The sequence below is a fragment of the Falco punctatus genome (genome assembly GCF_963210335.1).
Source record: "Falco punctatus genome assembly, chromosome: 7".
NCBI classification, from domain to species: domain Eukaryota; kingdom Metazoa; phylum Chordata; class Aves; order Falconiformes; family Falconidae; genus Falco; species Falco punctatus.
This window is the reverse complement of record NC_137587.1, coordinates 44,190,936-44,212,145: the sequence shown is the minus strand read 5'-3', so window position 1 is coordinate 44,212,145 and position 21,210 is coordinate 44,190,936. Positions and strand designations below refer to the sequence as shown.

Genomic DNA, 21,210 nt, shown 5'->3' with positions numbered 1-21,210 from the left:
GTGGGGAGACAGGAGCAAATCAGTTCAGCCTCCTGATCCCTGCCACCTTTGATGACATTGATACTGTTGGCTGAGGGCATTCCCAAGGCTGCTGTCAGGACCAGGCTTGCCTGCCTCCTGCATGGCACACACCCTGAGCACAGCCATGGAGTGCCATGGAGGGGCACATGAGCCCTGCGCACCTCTTCAGCCCCCACACACAGCGCCCTGATAGAGATGTGGGGAGCCCCCGGGCCCTATGCACAACATTAGTGAGAAGACTTTTGGGTAGCAGACAGCCTGAATGGCCTTCAGGCCTTTCCAGAGGCTGCTTCCAGTGCAATACATACATCAGCTTCAAGCCTGGTATCTTCAAGCCTGGTAGCTGTGGTTGCCTTCCCTTCACCCTGAATCTGGAAAATTGTCATGCTATGGTCTCCAGCACTCCATTTCTTTGGCACGTCCAGTGAGGTGGTGTCTAGGTATGGACTAGTCCATGCCTGTCAAAATGCTGGATGGGAGGCAGAGCAGGATAAGACACTGGATAACTTCCCTGAGCCTTCAGGCTCCAGAGAAAAAACGACCCCTTTTTTCTCCTGAAAAATGAAAGAATTTCAGAGACAATAAACAAAGGGCTGCATTAAAACCTCTGTTTGCGGGAGATTGTGAAGATTTCAGTGATACCATACTGCCCTGCAGGAAGAGGGATTAAGGGTGTTACAGGACAGATTTACAAACCCTGGAGAAAGTAAGCATCCAATGGAAATCTTTGGCAATCCCCTTCCCTTCCTCTTCTGAGTCTCACCCTGGCTTCTGGTAACACTTAGAACAAAACCACCAGCTCTTGCTTATTTTAATGTGTTCTCTATTTTGCCCTGAACCCAAATGAAACTTCAAAGGTCTGGCTCAAGCATTTGCAAGTAAAAATAGCTCTAAAGCCAATATATTTAAGGCCCTTGAATGATATCTCTGTAATAATTCATCCTAAGCCCATGAGAGGGGAATGATGTTGTTTGTTAAAGGAATGTGCGTTGTGCTGATAGTGGGCAGTACTGACATGTGAAGAGCGATGAGTGATACTGCAAAATGAAAGGAAGGTGAGAAAAGGGGCATGAAGACTGTATTGCACTGTATTGTGGATGAGGAGCAAAATATATTTAAGATGAAAGCCAGTTCTGAGCTGCCTTTATTTTCTCTTCCAATCTGATCCTTCTCTTCCCTCCTTAGAAATTTAGGTTTGAACATGTCTCTCTTGGTGCACGAGAGTACAGTAAACATTGGTACATCCGTGGTACACAGGAGCATGACCCTTTCTCTCCCATATAGTAATGCTATTTGTTTATTACCATACAGGACTCATTTATTCTCTGTGGCTTGCCTATTTCTAAAGTAGATAAATCAAGGCTATAAAAGCATCAGCCACATCCCATGTAGTCCCTTTGTATCAGCCTTTTGTCTTCATTGCTCTGCATTTGAACAAAACACTGTGCTTTCTACTCTCTGTCACTACAAACTTCTGCCTGAAATTCTTTTGCTTCACAAGTAAAGTTTTCTCTTTCCATCTTCTAGTAGCAAGGTAAATGCACTTTGCAGTCATCATGCCTTTACATCTGCACTTTCCCACTGAAGCCTGGGCAAGGATAGCTCAAGCTACTGCAATAACATTACCACGTGGGATTTTCTGGAAGAGATCAGTGTAAGTCCTGTCTTCCTCTGATCTGATGTTTTTCATCACCATTTTTCAGCAAATCGGTCCTAAACACAACATTTCTAATTAGTCTTTCTCAGATACAATGGCGGGGGGGCCACAGGGTATTCCACAAGCTCCTGCCCATCTTGACAGACCATTTACGAAATCTCTTGGGTTGTGGAGGAGGCTTTGTTTAACAGGATGGTACTCAAAAGAAGTTGGAATGTATACTTGATTTTAAGCACACATATCCTTCAAAGGCTGCTACATAGTGAAACCCACCAAAGTGAGTAGATCCTTATGGCTCATCAGTGAGGAACATGAACAGGAACATATGGAGCAGATGCAGGTTTCAAACCACTGCCTGTGAGCACTACAGTTGCGCCTCCTTAGCTGGGCCTGAGAAGAGGAGGATAATGGGTCAAAAATGGCCAAATACAAAAGGGCAAACGCTGGAGGGTGTGAAAAACACAGACCTATCCCTTGCAGCCCTCAAAGGCTGCTGTATTATCATGGGGGCTTGCTGCATTTATTTAAGCAGGACGAACAAGATAAAAGGAGCTTGTTAGTGTTGGATGCTGAGGCAGTGTTTAAGACATCCCTGACTTACAGCTCGCAAGCTGGGGCTTGTTTTGCAAGTTCAGTCCCTGTTCAGATAGGATCAGGGAATGTCTCTGGGCTGGATTGCGAAGGAAGCAGTCTTGCCAAATATGCTCTGCCCACAGCACTGTCCAGACCCGTCAGATGATATTTCTTCTAATTTTACTAATGTATGCTTGGCCTCAGTTCCATGCTACCTGGGGCTACAGCTGTAATAAAAACATGGCACACATGCTGTGGGTGGGTGCATGCAGCTGGTGGGAGTTGAGGCACGTGAAAACGAAAAACAAAAACCTTTTCTTAATTGCAGCACAGAAATCAAGAAAAAATATTCTTCTGATTCCCTGACTTCTCCCTCTCTTTATGGCACACCCTCATCCATAGTCCTGTCAGTTACCAGAGAAGATGACAACAAGTTTCTTCCATACGTAGGTTGCTCCATACCCTGAGCAATGCTTAGATTTTCAGGCAGAAGTGGGCTTGTATGCCACACACAGCTTGTGTTCAGGTGTGGCTCCTATGCTAGAACCATCCCACGTACTCATATTGTGGGTTGCACTGGTGAATTGGGTGTTGGTGGTTTAATCCCTACTGAGGACGAAGCTGTCATGTGACTGTCCTGCCATGGTCACGTAGGACAGCCACTCCTGGAATGGAGGGAAAGAGCGCTAGGCACACATTTGTCTCCTACCCATGAGCTGCTTCTCTGGGGGAGGTGGGTTGTATTGCAGCTCTGCGCTGTGGGAAAATGTCACTAAGCAGCTCACGGACTTAGAAAAGCTGGACTTCTTTGGGGCCGTGAGCCCTCCTGAGTATGCAACTTACAACAACATCACTATTGTGTCTGTAGAAAAGAAATTAAAACTGAGGTTGAAGAGAAGGTATGGGCTTGATGGGAAAAAGCAATGCTAGTACTAGGATCTGTGGGACTTGTTATTGAAGGGACATGGGGAACCTATTGACTTTAACCAAGAAACAGTGCTGAGCCTAGGACCAGACCTTCCGTTGTTTCTGGGTCAGGTGTGCTGCTTCAGTGAGGGTGTTTGCCCTGGGGGCACATCCCCCCCAGCTACCAGAACTGACTCTCACCCTGAAAAGGAAGGGGCAGAGAGGAACTCCTTGATGCAGCCCTTGTGTCTGCTTTCAGGATGTAAACAGGCATTAGAGGGATACTCCATCAAAGGACCAGAACATGCTGAGGTACAAATATCATGCTCACCACTGGAACTGGCCAGGATTGCGGCTCTTGATCTCCCTGCCACATTGCCCCACTAACATGTACTCCTGACACCACTTGTTAGGAGCCACCTTGTTCTCCGATGGCTTTTCCCACTGGAATCTCTTTCAGAAAGAATCAGCATGGATTAGAGAAACCCATGGGTAGTGTGGAGAAGGCAGTTTATGTGCTGGGAAATTTGAGATTTTTACGGACCTGTAGAAGATTCAAGCTTCTGACATTAGACTGAATCCTTGCTTCCGAGCTTCAAGTGAGCATTGCAGATATCAGGAGTGTTTTCAGTCCAAAAATTTACATTTGTCACACATAGCACAGTCTATTTGTGTCAATTTTCAACAACAGCATTTTATTTACTGGCAGTATTTTTTGCTGGCTGATGTTCAACAACTCCACTTGCTGATGCCCAACCCTGCAGGATGATATGCAAGTAAAGATGGTGCAAGAAACAGAAAACAGTCACTTCCTTCTTCCACTTCTTCTTCTGATAGATTTCACACAGTTGGTCTATTAATGATTGCTTTTTTTCACTGGTCTGTGCTGTCATTTGTCTCAGATACCTTGAAAACACTTGCCCAAGCAACATGCTGTCACATCAGAAGGAGTTTCTTTTCCTCACTCTCTCTGGGGGAACCTCCACCCCTCTCTAGGTGAAACACATGAGATGCTATGGCTTAAAATTTATGGAGCCTGATTTAAAAGCCAGGACATCTCCTGGTCTCAAGGGAAGGGAAATGACCCTTGGCTTATTTTGCAGTCACTCCTTTTCAGAGAAGGAAGTGCTAATAAATGCTCACTTGAGGCACAGCAGTTCAGGACAAACAAAGGCCAAAAAGCAGCCTCATGATTGCTGTGACTGGGAATAAAGAGGAGCCAAGGAGAACACGTGAGAAGTTTCCGTTGTGAGTGGTGCTCTGTGAGCAACACACATCAGCACTCAGGATAATGTCTGAGGTGGGAGCTATTGAACATCCAGAGCTGCCCTTGGGGGTTGCTTCCCCTCCCAGAGCAGCTCAGCTGGAGCCTGTTGCAGGAGCTGGGCAGTAGGGACAGGTCGGTGGCTGTATCAGGGGAGGGGAGGCAGAAAGGAGAGGCAGCATAGGGAAAAGAATGTGTAAAAAATGCCGCAGATGTTGATGGGAGTTAGACATGGGAAGAGTACACTGCACACCCTGCAGATGTGTGAGTGCTTGAGCAGTTTGAGAACAGCTCTGCAAGCCAGTCACGCTCACCCAGGGGAAACCTCAGGTGAAATTTCAAAGCACAGCATCCCCAGGCTCTCAGAAGCCCTCCTGGAGGTTTCAGGGCACTTGCTCCAACTGCACCGAGCACCTTCCCCTCGTGAGGAGCCTTCCCACAGGCTCCCTGGTGGGGACCTGTCCCCTTGGGTGAGCCACCTGTGAGTGGCCCAGCCCTTGGTCCCCCTCTGTGCACCCCAAAACTGACCATGCTCCATGCCCCGCAGGGCACCACACACACAGCAACACGAACCCAATGCATGATGCAGGTGGAAGTCAGAAGGGGCCATTAGTTTGTCTTACCTGGCTTGGCAATCACAGACCATCAGATTTCACCCAAGTACTGGGTCTGGTGACTTGACTAGGCAAAACATCTTGATCGTCTCAAGGCTACAGGATCTCAGCCAAAAGTCTGGGAACAGGATAGACTGATCCTGCTGGTGTCTGGTGCCATGTCAGTGGCAGAGGAGGGCTTGGGTGAGCTGTGCCTCCATGATACCAGCAGGCAACTAGCAACCCACTACTGCAGAGGAAGGCAAAAAGAATCCAGGTCCTTGCTCTCTGATCTGAGTTAAAAACAGTTTTGAAGCTCAAACGGAGTAATCACTTATGACCCTCAGGAAGTTAGAGTCAGGAGTCAAAAGGAGATGTGGCAACTTCCATGTACAACTGTTGCACCACTTTTTTTGTTGCACTTCCACTTCTTGCTCAAGCACAGTCCACAATCTTCTGGGCAGAAATCTCCAGTGTTATACCAAACAACAGTTCAGAGCGATAGTGTATAACATCCTCATTAGGAACTGTCCATAGGTCCCAAACAATGTGCAAAATGAATGTAAGTAATTTCTTAATGAAAGACTTGATGCACACAAAAGCTTGTGCGTGCCATTTGAATACTATAAATAGCTTATTAGAAAATCAATTATCAGCCAGTAAACCTAGCAGTCTTCAATAATCAATTCTTTTGTGGTCCTGATTTGTAAATCCTTTTCTTGTTGTTACATACTTTGAAGTCTCCGAGGGGATTTGCTGCCTTGTATGTATGTAAACACACATTCCCACCAGATCTTTCAGAGATGCCCTTCAGTAGTGTGCCCATCTTACAAGAGTGAGGGAATGGCAGCACCTTAGCCTCTTTCCCAAAGCAATTCATCAATCAATCGAGGTGATTATCTCACTGTATTTAGCATTGGTGCAGCCTTACTTTAAGTACTGTGTGCAGTTCTGGGCCCCACAATTTAAGAAGGATGTGAAGGTCCTTGAATGCATCCAGAGGAGGGCAACAAAGTTGGTGAAGTATCTGGAAGGAATGTCCTATGAGGAGTGGCTAAGGACTTTGGGCTAGTCCAGTTTGGAGAACGGGAGGCTGACAGGTGAACTCATTGCTCTCTGCAGCTTCCTGAGGGAGAGGGAGGTGCTGATCTCCTCTTCCTAGTATCCAGTGACAGCATGTGTGGGAATGGTTCAAAGCTGCATCATGGGAGGTTCAGACTTAACATTAGGAAACATTTCCTTACCAACAGGGTGGTCAAACACTGAAACAGGCTTCCTTGAGAGGTGGTAGATGCCCCAAGCCTACCAGTGTTTAAAAGGCATTTAAACAATGCCTTTAATAACATGCTTTGACGTTTGGTCAGCCAGCCCTGAATTGGTCAGGCAGTTGGACTAGATGATCGTTGTAGGTCCCTTCCATCTGATACATTCTGTCCTGCTCTGCTCCTATTCTATTCTATTCTATTCTATTCTATTCTATTCTATTCTATTCTATTCTATTCTATTCTATTCTATTCTATTCTATTCTATTCTATTCTATTCTATACTATTCCATTCTATTCCATTCTGTTCTATTCTGTTCTATTCTATTCTATTCTATTCTGTTCAGTTCTCCTCTATTTGTTCCTTTGCTAGACATCTTTCCCCTTAGCACTCAGCTGCCAGCGAAGGACCCTGCTTGCCTTCCACATACACCACAAAGTCCAGCTCCCTTGGGGGGCAGATTGCCCAAACCAAGTCCACAAGAGAGAACTGTTAGAACACAATCCTCTCTCTCTGCACCCTGGTTTGATGAGTGTGACTGAGTGCAACCTGCCAGCTCACCCACCTACGTTAACGATCTGTTGTGGGGAAATGACACCTGAGCATTTCCAGTAAGCACTGCATCCTTTCACTGGCTGCTTCTGGGAACTTCCAGCTGAATCACCCAACCCTCTGTAGACATACGTGCATTTCCTGCTGTTTCTTTCTGCCTCTGGAGAAACCAAACTGTGTGCACCCCTTTAGTGCATGTGCCAGCAAAGCCAATCAGCCAGAAGTCAGCCAGACAGAAGAGTATTTTCAGAAACACTTGAATTTGCAGGTCTGTCCATTTTGCTGTCATGTTGGTAACTGGAAGCATCATGACTCTTCAGAGGGAGGTGGTAAATGAACAAAAAAATACACTTCTTGAATGTATCTACTCCTGTAGGAGCCATGAACTTGTGTCACTCTGATACTCTGAAGACAAAGACGTGCATGTGATAACCACATTGAGGACAATTCCAGCTGGCTGCCTTCTCCATCCTCTGTCCAGGAAGAGGGAGATCGGGAGATGGATTCAGAGGGAAAAGTACCTCCCACATTATGCAATATCACACTATTGTACATACTCACTTCACTGAAAAGTATTTCTGGTAGCTGGAACAAACACGTCATGCAAAAAAGTGTTCTTTCTTGCTACCACATGGGAAGGTGAGATGTCAGTGAACTCCTTACTGCAAGGCTGGGTTTGTCAGGCTTTCTGTTGTTTGATTGTGCTGCCCCTTCACTAGCAAGACTAAAAAGCCTCTCCAGTTCCCTTCTGTCAGATCTCTTCCAGGTAGAATCACCCACCCACAGAAGTGATTAATTTGCTTCTCAACCTGATGTCTGACAATCTTCTGGTCCAAGCAAGCATCCTGGTCCTCAGTCCACAAAGCTCCATTTCCAGCTGTAGCCTCACTTCATTGATCGTCCTTTACACCCTCCAGTGTCTTTATGTCCTCTTGCTGCCCTAGCCTAAACCATTCTTGTCACAGATACGAGATTGCTTTCCTGATTGCATGTCACTCCACCTTTCATCCCTCTGTGGAAGAACTAGAATTTTCTTGTCACCCCACTGCACAGAGAGTGTCTTTTGAAGTTGTTGGTACCACTTCCAAAAGCAGTCTCCCATCCTGTAGGTAGACCTGGGGTTTGCTTGAGATGGAGAGCCTGCAGTTGTGCCAGGCTTTCCAGATAGCATTTGTCAGAGCATATGCAGTTCAAGTGAGCATAAACGTAAAGAACAGGCTGAGTATTCCTACTCCTTGCTAGCCAAGTTCTGCACATGTTCCCCAGTAATATTCCCAAACGAGGTCAAGGCATTTAACTCATTATCATCATAGAGTTCCCCCCAGATTGAAGGGTATCCAGACAGATGACAAACACTATATCTAAAGAATATGGATCACCAAAATCTGCCGCTGCAGCACAGCTGCTTGGGACTGGAACACAGCAGCTATCCCAAGCCAGAAGTGTTACACAACCATTGCCTAGAAAGGAGGAAATCCACAAAACTTCTCTGGTTTAAATCTCAGCAGGAAATTAAGTAAGTTAAAACTGGGCTTGGCCAATGACGCTTATACTCCAGCACCTGGGAATGGGAGATCACGGTGGTTCTAGTGGCCACAAGTCACCAGGAAATTAAAAGTAGCTTTCTATTTGGGAGGCTGGAGGTCAGCAGCGTCATGGCCCCTACCAGCACCAAACTAGTCCTATGCTGACCCAGTCTGACAGCACTTCCTGCAACATCTGGATTTTCTTTGGATCTCTCTGCCAAGTTGCAGCTTGTTCCAAGCTTGCTGAATTCATACAACCTGAAAACAGACAGCTGTCTGAGAGCTGGCAGCATCAAAAAAAAGAACTGTGCTAAAAGCCTGGTTATCCATCTGCCAGAAATCACATGGGCATCTGCAGAGACCAGGCACAGGCCACCGGGCATGGTCCGGACTTCATTGGCATTAGCAGCCCCGCCGCTGCGTGGCCATAGCAGGGTTGCACGGGGACAGACAGGTCCTGCCTCCATCCCTGACAGCTTTGCCCAGGGTGGCTCGCACGCAGAGCAGCCTACCTTCAAGCAAGCTCCAACAGGAGCTGCTCGCGGGGAGGGATTCGCCCTCTTACACAAGCTGATGGTGCAGGAGGGTGAGTCATGGCACCTGGGAGGGCAGCTGAGCAAACAGGGCTCCCCTGGGACAGATGGCTCTCCCTGCCCGTTCCCTGTGGCTCCTTCGGCCCAGGTAGTCCGCGGGCACTAACTCCAGCTGAATACTTCCTCTCTCTTGTGCAAACTCCCGCCCAAGAAGGATGTTTTTCTGTGGATCCGCTTAAAATTTTGGTACCCTCCGCAGACTACAGGGCATCTGCATTGTAACAGAACAACATATCTGGTTTGCAAAAATACCATCTTCTATCAGCATGGTCCTACAGGACACATGGATGCATAAGGACATCAGCAAACGCCACAGTCCCCAGTGGCACCCACAGCAGTGGGTCATGATGGCTAGTGGAGCCAGTCGGGGTGTCTGTGCTGGTGTTGGTACAGTGGTTGACACATGTTACAGGTGTTTCCTCAAAGTGCAGCTGCTCAAGTTGAGCTGAATTTTTGAAGAAGAAAGCAAAGCCCGGGTGTAGTGTTTTTGTGCACATGGAGGGTGTGCCATGGAGCCAGAGTGTCTGGGACAGCCGGTCAGAGGAAGCTGCTGTGGCTGCTTGTGGAGGAGGAAGTTGGTGTCCCGAGGCTGGAGGCAGGGCGAGCACGGGTTTTTCCCGGAGAGGAGGGGAGGTGGTGGTGGGGAGCCGGAGAGGGGAGCCCAGCCTAAGAAAAGAGCACGGAAGGAAGAGGCTTGGAAAGTGCACTGCTGATGCAGATCTGGAGGAGAGGGCTAGGAAGGGAGCCTGTTCCTACAGCTTGTCTTTACAGAGAGAAGGATGTAGCTATTGCGAGATGTGAGAGAAAGGGCTGAGGTTTCGGGCTGGAGGGAATGGAAAGAGCAGGGACATGTCGGGCAGACACAGCTAGGAGAGGTGGAGAACTGCTTCCAAGTAGAAAATAAACACGGAAATCATGGCTGGAACTGAAGGGTTAAGCCCAAGTGCACTAGGAGAGAAGGAAAATCTCACTAGTGGCCAAGAGTCATCATTCAGTGCTGCCATAAAGGCCCAGGTTGAAACGTGTGTGAGCTGAGAGGCATACTGGAGCAGCTAAGGTGAATAAAAAACAAATCTTTACCCTCAGGTATCTGTAGAAAGCACGCAATTGGTCTTGCCTTGTATACCCATGGCTTCATTTCACCATCATTTTTGTTTTGCTCAGTTAAAACCCTTAAGCTTTACCTGGCACCATTTAAATCCAATGAAAGGGAGCACAAAAGCAGGGAAGGGGGATACACTTTTTGCTGGAAAATCCCCATGTGCCTGTACACAAGCAGAGAAAAGACCAAAGTCATGCAGTCAGGAGCAGGCTAGAAACATCCAGCAGTACCATGGGGCATGTCACCAGCACGTGCTGTAGGCATCTCCACTACACAGAGAAGTCAAGCCAGCCAATATTGCGGTATGCAGCCCCAGGGGCAATGGCAACTAGCCATGGGGCAAATTTAGGGCAGAATTTCTAGGAAGCTGGGGCTGGAGGTCTGGTACGTTGCAGCCACACAGGACAGCTCCCCAAAGAGGGGCTGGATAATGGTGCTTTCTAGGTATGGGTTTTACCAGTCAGTTCTGCTAAACCTGATTCAAGTGTTTACTGCTCAGCCCAGCCCAGGACTAATAACTGTGTCTGTTGTTGTGTCCTAACACCTATGTCCTTTTGAACGTACTCCAGGGGTGTCCTAATCAACTACTGATTGAGTAAACTGCTTACCCAAGGGCAGTGGGGCATTTAGCAACAGCCTACAGTGCAGCTGGCAGCACTCAAGGTCTTTGCTTTCCAGTGCATAGCAATCCCTTGGCTTATTCTGCTCGGTCCCTAGCACTTGCTGCCATCAAGGGGTTTGCAGAAATCGAGCTGGGATATTACTGGTGCTAAAGCTCAGCCTTGAGAAGTGTCAGGACCGATCTGCAGAAACGCTGCGTTTGGCTCTTGTTGGAGTTCAGCAAAGAGATGTGTAAGTGAAGAAGCATGTCCTGCTGATGTGGTTCATAAATCGTGCATTGTGGGCTGAGGTTCTCATGTTGGCATCTGCTGCGTATCCAGCGAGGTTTTAAAACAAGTAACTCCAAGAACAGCCAAAGAGGCAGAGCCGAGCTGCCCAGGGCCGCACGTCTTGTGACTGGAGACGCTGGTGTCTGATAAAACATAAGATGCGGCTGTGGATGGGCCATTACAACATCTTTTGTAGACACCCTTTGTGCCTGCTGTGGTTGAGGTCATTTTCAGCTTTTCCCTGCAAGCTAATGAGGTTTCTCTCCCCTTAAAGACGAGACAAGTATTGACAGAAATATTAGGAGTGTAGCAGATCTGAGAGCTCTCCCCTTCTGCCAAATGTTTGTTGCAAGTGGCCAAAATGATCAAAAGTTGACCTGGAGGGTAAAACAATGATACAAACATGCCCACAAATCCTGACTAGAGAAACTGCATGAAAAGAAGCTACAAAATTGTAACTTTTTTTTTTTTTTTTTTTTTAATTAAGTAGAGTTTTACTAAGGAGTGGAATGTATTGTGGCTATCATGTACAGAATTTGATGTATTAAATATTTCCAAAATTATATGGCCCTCTGTTGTGTGTTATTATGTGTCTATTTGGGGTTTTTACCTGCAACGGCCCTAACAATTAAGTCTGTATAATTTTTGCTAAACCATCCTGCAAGGTCAGAACTGTGGTCTGCGCTTCAGCAGAGAGAAGAGCTGAGGTCTGCGAAGAACAACTCGTCAAGCTGGAAAACATGTAGCACCTGCATTCTCCCATCACACACAGGAGAACAGATACTGTTTTTTCACACTAGCATTTTTCCTAAGAGTGTCTGCAATACCTGTTCTGAACACCGACAGTCTGTGGGAGGCGGTGACAATGTCGCAGGCACTGGTGTAATTTGTAATAGCACGGAGCTGGCAACAGGGAGGGTCCAATAAACAGCTTCCTACAAACAAGATCTAAATTCACCATTTCTGCTCCTGATGAGCAACACCTTGGGCAGTTCTGGATGACTTCTTGATTTTTAAATGTGACTTGGAGAGTGTTAGGATTAATTACAAGCACCAGGAGTTTTGCAGGTTCTGCTGATTTGGGTGGAAAAGCTAAGTATATCTTGTCTTGTGTCATGATTCAGCCCCGTAATTGGCGGTTTTGGTTCTGATGGGAAAAATCAGCATGGTAGTAAAGATGCAGAAATAGTAAGTTGCGTTCAGATTCCCAGCCTGATCGTTACTATCTGAGTTGTAAACCTGAAACTTGTACAAAATAAAAACTGTACCATCTTTCTTAGCAGACCGGGAATTTATAGATCATAATATACAATTACCCTACAACATATATTCCTTCCTTTAGGAAGAGTAAAGTCTTCCACTATAACTTTCCATTAAATATGGAAAATCTGGCTTAAATGGATTAAATGTTTGTCATAGAAAAAAATCTTGGCAAATATATATGCATATTTGTATATGTACACATGTGTGTGTGTGTGTATATATATACATGCACACATACATACATACATAAAATCACACATACATATTTCCATGAGCTGGCCATTTCTCACTGCAACAGTCTTCTGTTAATGCTGGGTGCAGGTGTTTTGCCTGCTAAAAATAGTATATGCATGATGTTCAGGCAACAGTTCTTATCAGCCCTGCCTGCCAGCGGCTGCATCCCCCCCAAGTATTACCAAGCTTTACAACCTGCCTGAACAGCTGAAAATAGAGACCTTAATCAAGAAAACTACTTGAGCTGGCCATCTTGGTCTTAGGCACCTTTATTCCTTCTTTTGGTCTGAAAACAGTTTTCCATAAAGCAGGGAGGAAAATCTAAATGAGAAACTGGTAAATGATGAGGAGTGCACTCAATACACAGATCCAAAGGGAAATAGAGGTGTGGCTTGTGTTTCATCTTTAAGCATGAGATAAGAGTTCGGTTGTGAAATACCTGAAGCAGTGACATTATCAAAACCTGAATGAGGTTTTCTCTTACAGCAGTCTTTGTTCAGGGAACCTGAAAGTAAGATCTAGAAATCAGGGTGATGCTGAATATATACCACAAGGCGATTTTCATATCTATAGACTCAATGCACAGGACCCAACAGTGAGCACCTGCATTTGTTGGCATCAACAGATTTAAAAAATACTATCAGATTTTGCCCAGGTGCAATAGAGAATTGTAGAAATGAGCAGCAGTCTGCCCAAAAAAACTGTTCTGTTTCACTTGAGGAAGTCTGTGGTCACTTGGTGAGCAAGCATATTCCCAGGGAAAAGACACATTCATACAGAGGTCTGGAGCCAGGAGGGACCGAGGTGCAGGATGATGTAACACCCCAGCTCAGACCTAGAAGCTGCACTGGGCCAGCACATCCCTTTCTGGGACTGACCCCACTGCAGCAAGCTTGGTGCGATCTGCATCCACCCCAACCAGTTATGCCTCACCAGTGAGAGTGCTTATTCACTGGAACGAACTGGCCTGGGAGTTGTTAGCATCTGTCTCTTTGGTCTGGCTGAAAGCTTTGCTGTAGCCTCTGCACACTTGTAGGGCTCAGCTCAGGGGTCACTGGATGAAATACTGTGACCTGTAACATGCAGGAGGTCAGTCTAGGTGACCTAACTGTCCCCTTTGGCTTTATGCTCTATGAATACTCTTGCAAGACCAACTGCCTTAATCCCTTACCAAAGAGATGGAGGGATACTGATCTTCTCTCGTAAGACTTTCCATCTCCATTACGGTGCACACTCTTAAGCAGCTCACGTTCACCCATATGGTCAAGCACATACTTTGCATTTGTCTTCTGCTCTAGTGTTAATGATCCTACCAGATGCATTCACATATGACTGCAGGAAATTCACCCAGCATGTGCAGTCATTTTGGAATAGCGCATCGAGTAAGAGATACTGGCTTTCAGGGGGTGAGAGTGGGGAAGCTTGTATTGACTCATTCCAGCAAATTTCAGAGAATGAAAAAAACAAATAGGTGAATTCTTTCTGGAGAAGTTTCCTGTCACTGACACAAGTGTCTCTTCAAACAAAGGATTTTCCCCTCCTCAGATGTCCTCAGATACTGAATTTGTAATATCTGATAACACACATTTCCATAGCAACAAACAGTGATGACCCAAACACAGGATTATGTGACTTCACTCAGAGTCGAGCAGAATATTAACAAGGATACTGATAGCTAATACTTTCCACTTCTGTGGCACCTCCCTGCAGAGGATTTCAGGGAGCTTTACACACATCATCCCCAATTTGCAGATGGAGGAAAAAAGAGAAGTAAACGACCTATTCTGAGATCAAGAAGAGATGCTGGGCTCAGAGCACCAAGGAGGGAGGGAGGAGAAGAGTCACAAAGACCAGATCATCTGGACTGCGAGCAGCACATGGAGCTGATCTGGTCCTGCTCTCCCCCCACCCCTGGGAGCTGCTTTCTTTGGGATGACACATGCACCTGACTGCTTCCCATCCCTTCTCTCTGTTCTCTCAGAGGGTTCCCTGGAGTAAAATGGCATTTGTAGGTCCAGCTGCCCTCTGTCAGCAATGGGCCAGGGTTACGCCTCCCTGACAACCCCAGGCTGCTGGACCCCTTGTGACTGAGCCCCAAAGGCATGGAGGTTTCATTCCTTCAAAGTGATTTACTTCAGGTGATGTGAAGGCAGAGACAATTCACAAAGACAGGGTGCCCAGCCTCAGACCTGAAATACATGAAATGCAAATCCAGGAGGTTAAACTTCAGCAAAGGGATGTAAAGGGAACAACTGGGCGAACAAGCACCATGCAGCGCTCTACTGGAGCCGGGGGAGGGGGGAGAGATCCCAGTGTCTGAACTTATGAAACACGTCATGGAAAACAACCTGTATCTCACTGACGGCAAGTTGAAAAGACTGTTGCATCTTCAGAAAGTCAAGGAGTCTTTTAATTTCAAAAGAAATTTAATGAAAATGATAAAAGGAAGCGCATCCCTATCTCTCCTCCCTCAGATAATTGGGTGTAAATACCAGCTTCTTTTCATGCATCAAACCTTTTATCTGTAATTAGAACTGGCTTCATCCAGATCCACTGGTATCCCATGCAAAGGGAGTTCTGATGGTGTAATGAAATGCCATGTGATTATTTATTTATTGTTATAATACATGTCAGAACAACTTCCAGAGATTTGTCTGGATTTAGAAATGAAGCTCTGAAAGACTGCTCTAAACTGAAGCCCAAGAAGAGGTCCTTTTCACGTCTCTGCGATACTGTGCCATCATGGCTGTCTATTCCCTGCACTGGAAGAACAGGGAATTCATTCCATAAAGCACTCGGGCTTCTGTTTACCTCCAGGTATTGTAGAACACATCTTAGATTCCAGAAGTTAACCACATGCTTAAACCACGCTTGAAACGACCTGATATTCTTGGTTTGCTGGGAGTTTCAGAAAACCAACAAAGCTTTAAAAAAGCAGATCAAATAAAACATTATTTTTTTCCCAGCCTTAATAATCTTTTTCACTTGGGTCTGCTCGAAGACTTCTTTTACAGGAAAGCAAAAGGATAAGTTGAAGGGAAAGTGACCAGAGTTGCAGAGGTTTTTGGAAATGTGTGTAAGATAGGGAAGCAGGGACTCAATGGTACCTGTATGCCGCAGCCCAGTGAGTAGGATGCCCACCTACTGCATGGGAATCCCCTTTCGCTGCACTGGGAGAGCCACATAAACCTTGGCTCTTCCTTCCTTCCCACTTGGTGAGTGTGCCAAGCACCTCTTTTGCAGAGTGCTGGTTGCACAAAACCTGTATTTTAGGATGCCACTCAGAAGGTTGTAGCTTGCAGGGGGGTTGTCAGAAATCCATGCCATGCGACCTCCACCCTGAAGTAAATAAGTGATTTCTTATGTTAGTAATGCTGAAGCCAGATGTAATGGGAGGAGGGCTTCTTTTTAGACCTGCAGATGTATTACATATTACAAGAACAACAGAGAAAAGTGTTCTATACTCAGCCTGCATCTTCTCACCACAAATAAGCCTCCCATCACCTTTTCTCCCTCCCACCTGAAGTAAGTTTTAAAAAAACAGAAGTACTTTGCTACTCTCAGGGCCTTTTAGAGCTAACTAATAATATTCTGTGACAAAAGACCTGGCTGGGTTTAGGGTGGAATTTCTGAGCAGCAGACCTCACCGAGAATTTGAGGCAACCCCGTATCCAGTTGCTGTCCTGGTTCAGGAAATGCTGTCTATGTGTAACAAAAAAAGGTGCAGCGTAAACCAACCAAGTGTTTAAAGTTCTAAGCGAGCTCATAAATTAACATCCACCATGAAAGAAAATACGTGTACGTTACTGCACACAGTTATTGCACATCTCTGCTGAAGAACAGCTGCAAAATCCCCGAGCAGCTACTGGAGCTGCAGTCTCCACTATCCAACTCAAAGAGATTTTAGCTATGGTTTACATGACCTCTAGAGAGTCAAACTGGGCTTTGGAAAAAAAAAAAAACCAAACCAAACTCACAGAAAACCAGCCTTACCTTGGACTTTCTGTATGTGATTTGAGTAGTCAGCCTGCCAAAGGAGAATTGCTTTGGACTGTAACACCAAAGCACATTTTCTTGTGGCTTGTTCCTTTAGAGGAGACGGTTTTTATTTTGGAATGACATAGGCTGTTGATAGAATTTGCAGAACATTTTGGTACTGATGAAAAGCAAATTTCTTTTTTATCCCTGTGGCTGGACCAAAGTGGACAAACAGTGCTGCATCCAACACAGATCAGGTCACATTTGTACCTGGATGCTAAAAGGTCTCCAAACCTTCAAATGAATTCAGGGACAGAAGCACTTTGCACAGCAGTTTTTCTCCTGTCAGCTTCATGGTACCTATCACCTGCCATACTCTTCCTACTAGCACTAGCCTAAAAATAATGAAAGGCATGGGGCTTTTGTATCAGTCAGTGAGCTACCTAAAAACTGTGGCACAAAACCTGGGGAACAAAGAGCATCTTCCAAATAAACTGAACCCTGAAGTTAGAAGTGGCTTGGAAGCCGAAGTGCATGAGGTAGCTGCCAAAAGCATCCTGCCAAAAGAGGTGACAGCCAAAAGCCAGTCCAGAGGAATCACCATGCCCTAAGCTGACTCAATGGCCTTGCAAACTCCATCCCCGCCAGCAGACCTGTTACAAGCATGAGGCCTATCTGGAAACTCAAGTGCACCTCTGTGTCCTCTGATACATCCAGATATGTGGACCAAAGAAGCCATCTCGATTTCTGGACAGATGTCGGCCCCATCCCCTTGGACTTCATTCGGGGCCCAGAGCCGTCCCCAGTGTGTTAGGACCCTGCTGGCAGACCTGTCGTTCATTGTTTTCTTCAAATAAAAAGCAGGATATGACAGACTGAATTTTGCCCTGATTTCTGTGGGTAGGGTGACTCAGAGACTGGGATATTTCAGGGGGAAAAGAAAGCAGGCTGTGTGCTTGCTGGGAGAGAGGAGGTCTTTGCAAAAAGGAAGCTGATGCAATTAGTCCTCCCCGTTAGGGAGCCTGGGGAGCCTGCACCAGGCTGCGGTGGCAGCCAGACACTTCTCCTCATCACGTCACTGCAGACATTTCTTCAGTTAAGCTGGTGAAGAAACACGGCAGGGGAAGTGACTTTGGTGTTTCCTGCAGGCAAATATATATAGACCAGCTGGTGCCTCGTGCTTAATGTGTGTGGCGAGGTCAGGGTGGGTATATTAAAGTCAAGCACGCAAAAGTTGTAATACAACGGACTTGTGAGTGACTGAGGAAGGGAGCAGATCCTCAAACGCTTCCTTTTCCACCCTGCCTCAGTCCTGGCATGGACTTATATTGCTGCTTCTCCTTCCTAAAGAGGACGGCCATGTCTAACTCCAGGCAGCACCCCCAAGGGCACAGCGCCAGGCTGGCTGCCATGCACCAGGCTTAATTTCCAGCGTTTACCTTATATAGAATATTTCTTGTAACTACTGTTTTGGTTTTTTTTTTTTTTTTTTGTGAGATGGAAGAAAAAATAACTTTGGAAACCCCAGACCACTTAGACCTTCTGAAAAGAAAGACTTTAATTTCTTTGCAAGATACCTAAGCCCTTCAGAAAAACTTGGAAGGAGGGGACTATGAAAAGAGGATGAGAATGGAATGAAAAGATGGTATTTCCAAAGAAAACGCTAAAACAAAGAAAATTCAAAATTTTGAAATCTTATTTGACCTTGTTATCATCATCTTTAACCCCTTACATCCTTCCACTACATAGCATGTGTTTGTATCTGGCTTGGCCAAAACTCTTGGCAAATTCCACCTGCCTTCATGAACAGCATCCATTCATCCAAAACCCTGTTTGTGGGTTTGTTGAATGGACTGGTTTGCACAGAAACCCCATCCAGCTCTAATGCTTAAGTCAGCAGAAGCTATAGGTACATTTTTCTTTCCTGAAGTGATTATTAAAGCCCCTTTCCATCAAATCCTCCTGGGAGTAGAGCCTAAGGGCAGGCTCAGATACGGGCTGAGCTGTAACATCGCTGTTGCTCAGTGAGGAGGCTTGTACCCAAGGTAACTCGCACCGCGTAGGTTTGTTTGCCATTAAAGTAAACACTGCTATAGTAACCTGCCCTGTGCAGAAAGGCCCATGCCAGCACATGTCATCATTCACCGCATTCACAGAAGTAACTACAGGGTAGATGCACCCAAACTGCCTTTAAATGACTCACGTTTGAGCAGCACATTGCTCAGCGCATACTCTTTTTCAAAGCTCATCCCACTGTCTCCAGTTCTTGCCTGCACTCCGGCCCGAATGGTCCCAGCTGCTCTTCTCCCAGTTCCCCATCTGAATAGTTTCTCTCTTCCTTGTCTTTTCCATTATTTCCTGACCACAATGAATCTCAGTTTCATTCTTCTTGGCGTCTTCACCCAAGCTCTATATTTTGCTTACCTTGTGGTCACAGTCAGTCTTGCTGACTTCTACCTTGTACCAGGGTTCTTCCTCAGACCTGCTTTGCCTCTTCAGCTCCTGCTGCCACATCACTGCCTGTCCCAGCCTCCTTGACCAAGCAACTGCCATCTCCTCAGCCTCTGGAAAGAGCATCTTTGCTCAGCCAGGACAAAGATCCTCCAGCCCCCTCTGCCAAGAGCTCCCTGCCTCTCTGCCAGTGCAACATCAGTCCTTTTCTCAGGCAGTCCTTGGAAATCCTTGCAGCAGGGTAGTGGACAGTTCAGACATTTTCATGAAGTCAATGCCAGATCACAATAGAAGAAATTATTGAGGACTACATGGGTACAAGTCCTGGCCCAGGAAGTAAGAATGCCATATAGTCCTAGGGGCTAGGAATATTCCAGCAACATGCACTTCTGCCAGAGAGAGGTTTCTGGGCAAGATGGATCTGATGACTGAATTAGTACAATCCTTTCTTATGTTTTGATGAACTTTTCCTCCACATCTCTCCTTCCAGAGCAAGCTTTCCAGCCCCAGCACTCAAGTCAGTTGGCTGCCTTCTTCATGCCACCCATGTCCAACTGGTAAGAGAGTGGATAGGCTGAGCAAGTTCAGCCGCTTGGAAAAGTTGGATCTGCCATGGGTCTGGACACCAAGTTGCCCCTTGGTGGGCTTGCTGTGCTGTCCTGAGCACCAGTGTGAGCATGGGGCTTGTTCTGTTCATGCTGCTGTTCCTGTCCTTGTGCATTCCTGGTTTTGGAGGTACTCTGGCATTTTCCCTCCTGCTTGTCTTTACATCTGTATCAATTTCCCACAGCAGCAGCTCAGAAAGATTGAGATCATTTGGACTCGCTCTTCCTGGTTTTGGGACCACATTTTCTCTCTTTTAGGCATCTCTAAAGAAGCAGCTAAACCATGGGGAAAGCTGCAGGGTCTGTGAACGTACCCAGTTGTAGACACTTCACTTTTACTGATCATCTTACACAGCAAGACCTGTATAGCTTTTAAGTCATGCCTCCACACATCTATAAACCCAGTCCTCAGCCATTCAAATTAGGAGCCATGGAGAGGTAACCAATTCCCTCCCTACCTCATGAACACAAAAAGTATCACTACATTAGGACACCTCATAAATTAACGCATATGTCAGAAGTTTTCCTTGCATCAGACACAGCAAACAAATGCATTCAGCCCTGTTTGAGTGAGGAGACCTACGTACCAATCAGTGCCACAGGGAATCATGTTTATACCTGCACAGAAATTGCTCAAGAACAGTATGTCCTTGTGAAACTATTACCTCTACCTCTCTCCCCCAACCCCACCACGGCCAAGGCCTGGGAGAGCCAAGGCTGTTTGGCCATGGGGTTGAAATGACACAGGGGCAGCACGCCTGGATGCCACAAGTCTGTTTGTTCAGTGGCTCTGAGCATTCTCCTCCTTCCCAGTTGCTCTTTGCCTCCTCTCATTTTTTCCAGGGCCCAGATTGTAATGGGAGCCCCTTCCTCCCTGGAAAGGCTGGAGAAACCCCCAGAAGCAGAAAATGGCCTTTTGGAGAGGGCAGGGAGCCTCCTCCCCATGCAGCAGGGCAGGGAGTGGGTGGCAGGGCTGCACTCCTCTCCCATCCAACACCCACTCAGTAGCGTGGCTGAGCTGGTGACAGATGGCAATTTGCTCCTGGCATCGGTCCCTAGTAAACTGTGAAAGGAGCAAGGAGGGAAGCAGGGGGATTACTGGAGATGCAGTCCTGATGTGAACCAGTGGCAGGCAGTGAGGTGAGCTGAGGAGCCCAGGCTCTGCCTGCCGTGGAGGTCAGAGCACCAGCACAGGTTTTGTGCTGGAAAACATCTTCTCCCAAAGTGTCCTGAAATTTCTTCATCCAAAGTGCATGGTGAGGAAGGGCATTGCTGCACCTGGGTCATGGCATACTGTGCCTGGAAAGGGTCTAAAAGGCAGGACAAAACAATGTCTTTTTTATTTTTAATTTTTAGCAGCAAAGACAAACACAAAACTTCTTTAACTCTTCACAGAAGTGAGTGCTGTATATCCTCTGTACAAAAATGGGAAGGAGACTGATTTTCAGGTGACTGTTATTTTGGAGGAATGAGTGTGGACTCGCCTCTGTGGTCCCCCATCCTCAGTTTCTGGCTTTTTTTCCCTGCTGTGATCAGCATCATGAAGATGTGTATGGAAAGCACTGAGGAAAACATCAAGTGCGTCAGTTGACACCCTTATAAAGAATCAGCACAGAAATCCTGTTCAAACCATGCATGTTTTTGTGTACTGAACTCCAGCAGCCTGAAGGAGGACCACAGCTGGATCCAGTTTAAAAGCTCAGAACATTGTTGACCACTAACAATGGCTGAGAAGAGGT

The 21,210-nt window shown here is 46.4% G+C and overlaps 1 protein-coding gene across 18 annotated transcripts in view; it reads right to left on the bottom strand.

The window, feature by feature from the left end:
- Positions 1-21,210, bottom strand: part of GPR132 (G protein-coupled receptor 132) — a 123,587-nt gene that overhangs the window by 85,560 nt on the left and 16,817 nt on the right. For 13 of the 18 annotated variants that reach the window (XR_013929749.1, XR_013929750.1, XR_013929751.1 and 10 more), the window contains exon 1: positions 5,045-21,210. This exon is cut by the window's right edge and continues 16,817 nt beyond it. The gene's annotated coding sequence lies outside the window, so the exon portion shown is untranslated. The other 5 variants (XM_080397305.1, XM_080397307.1, XR_013929762.1 and 2 more) reach the window with 4 other exon arrangements.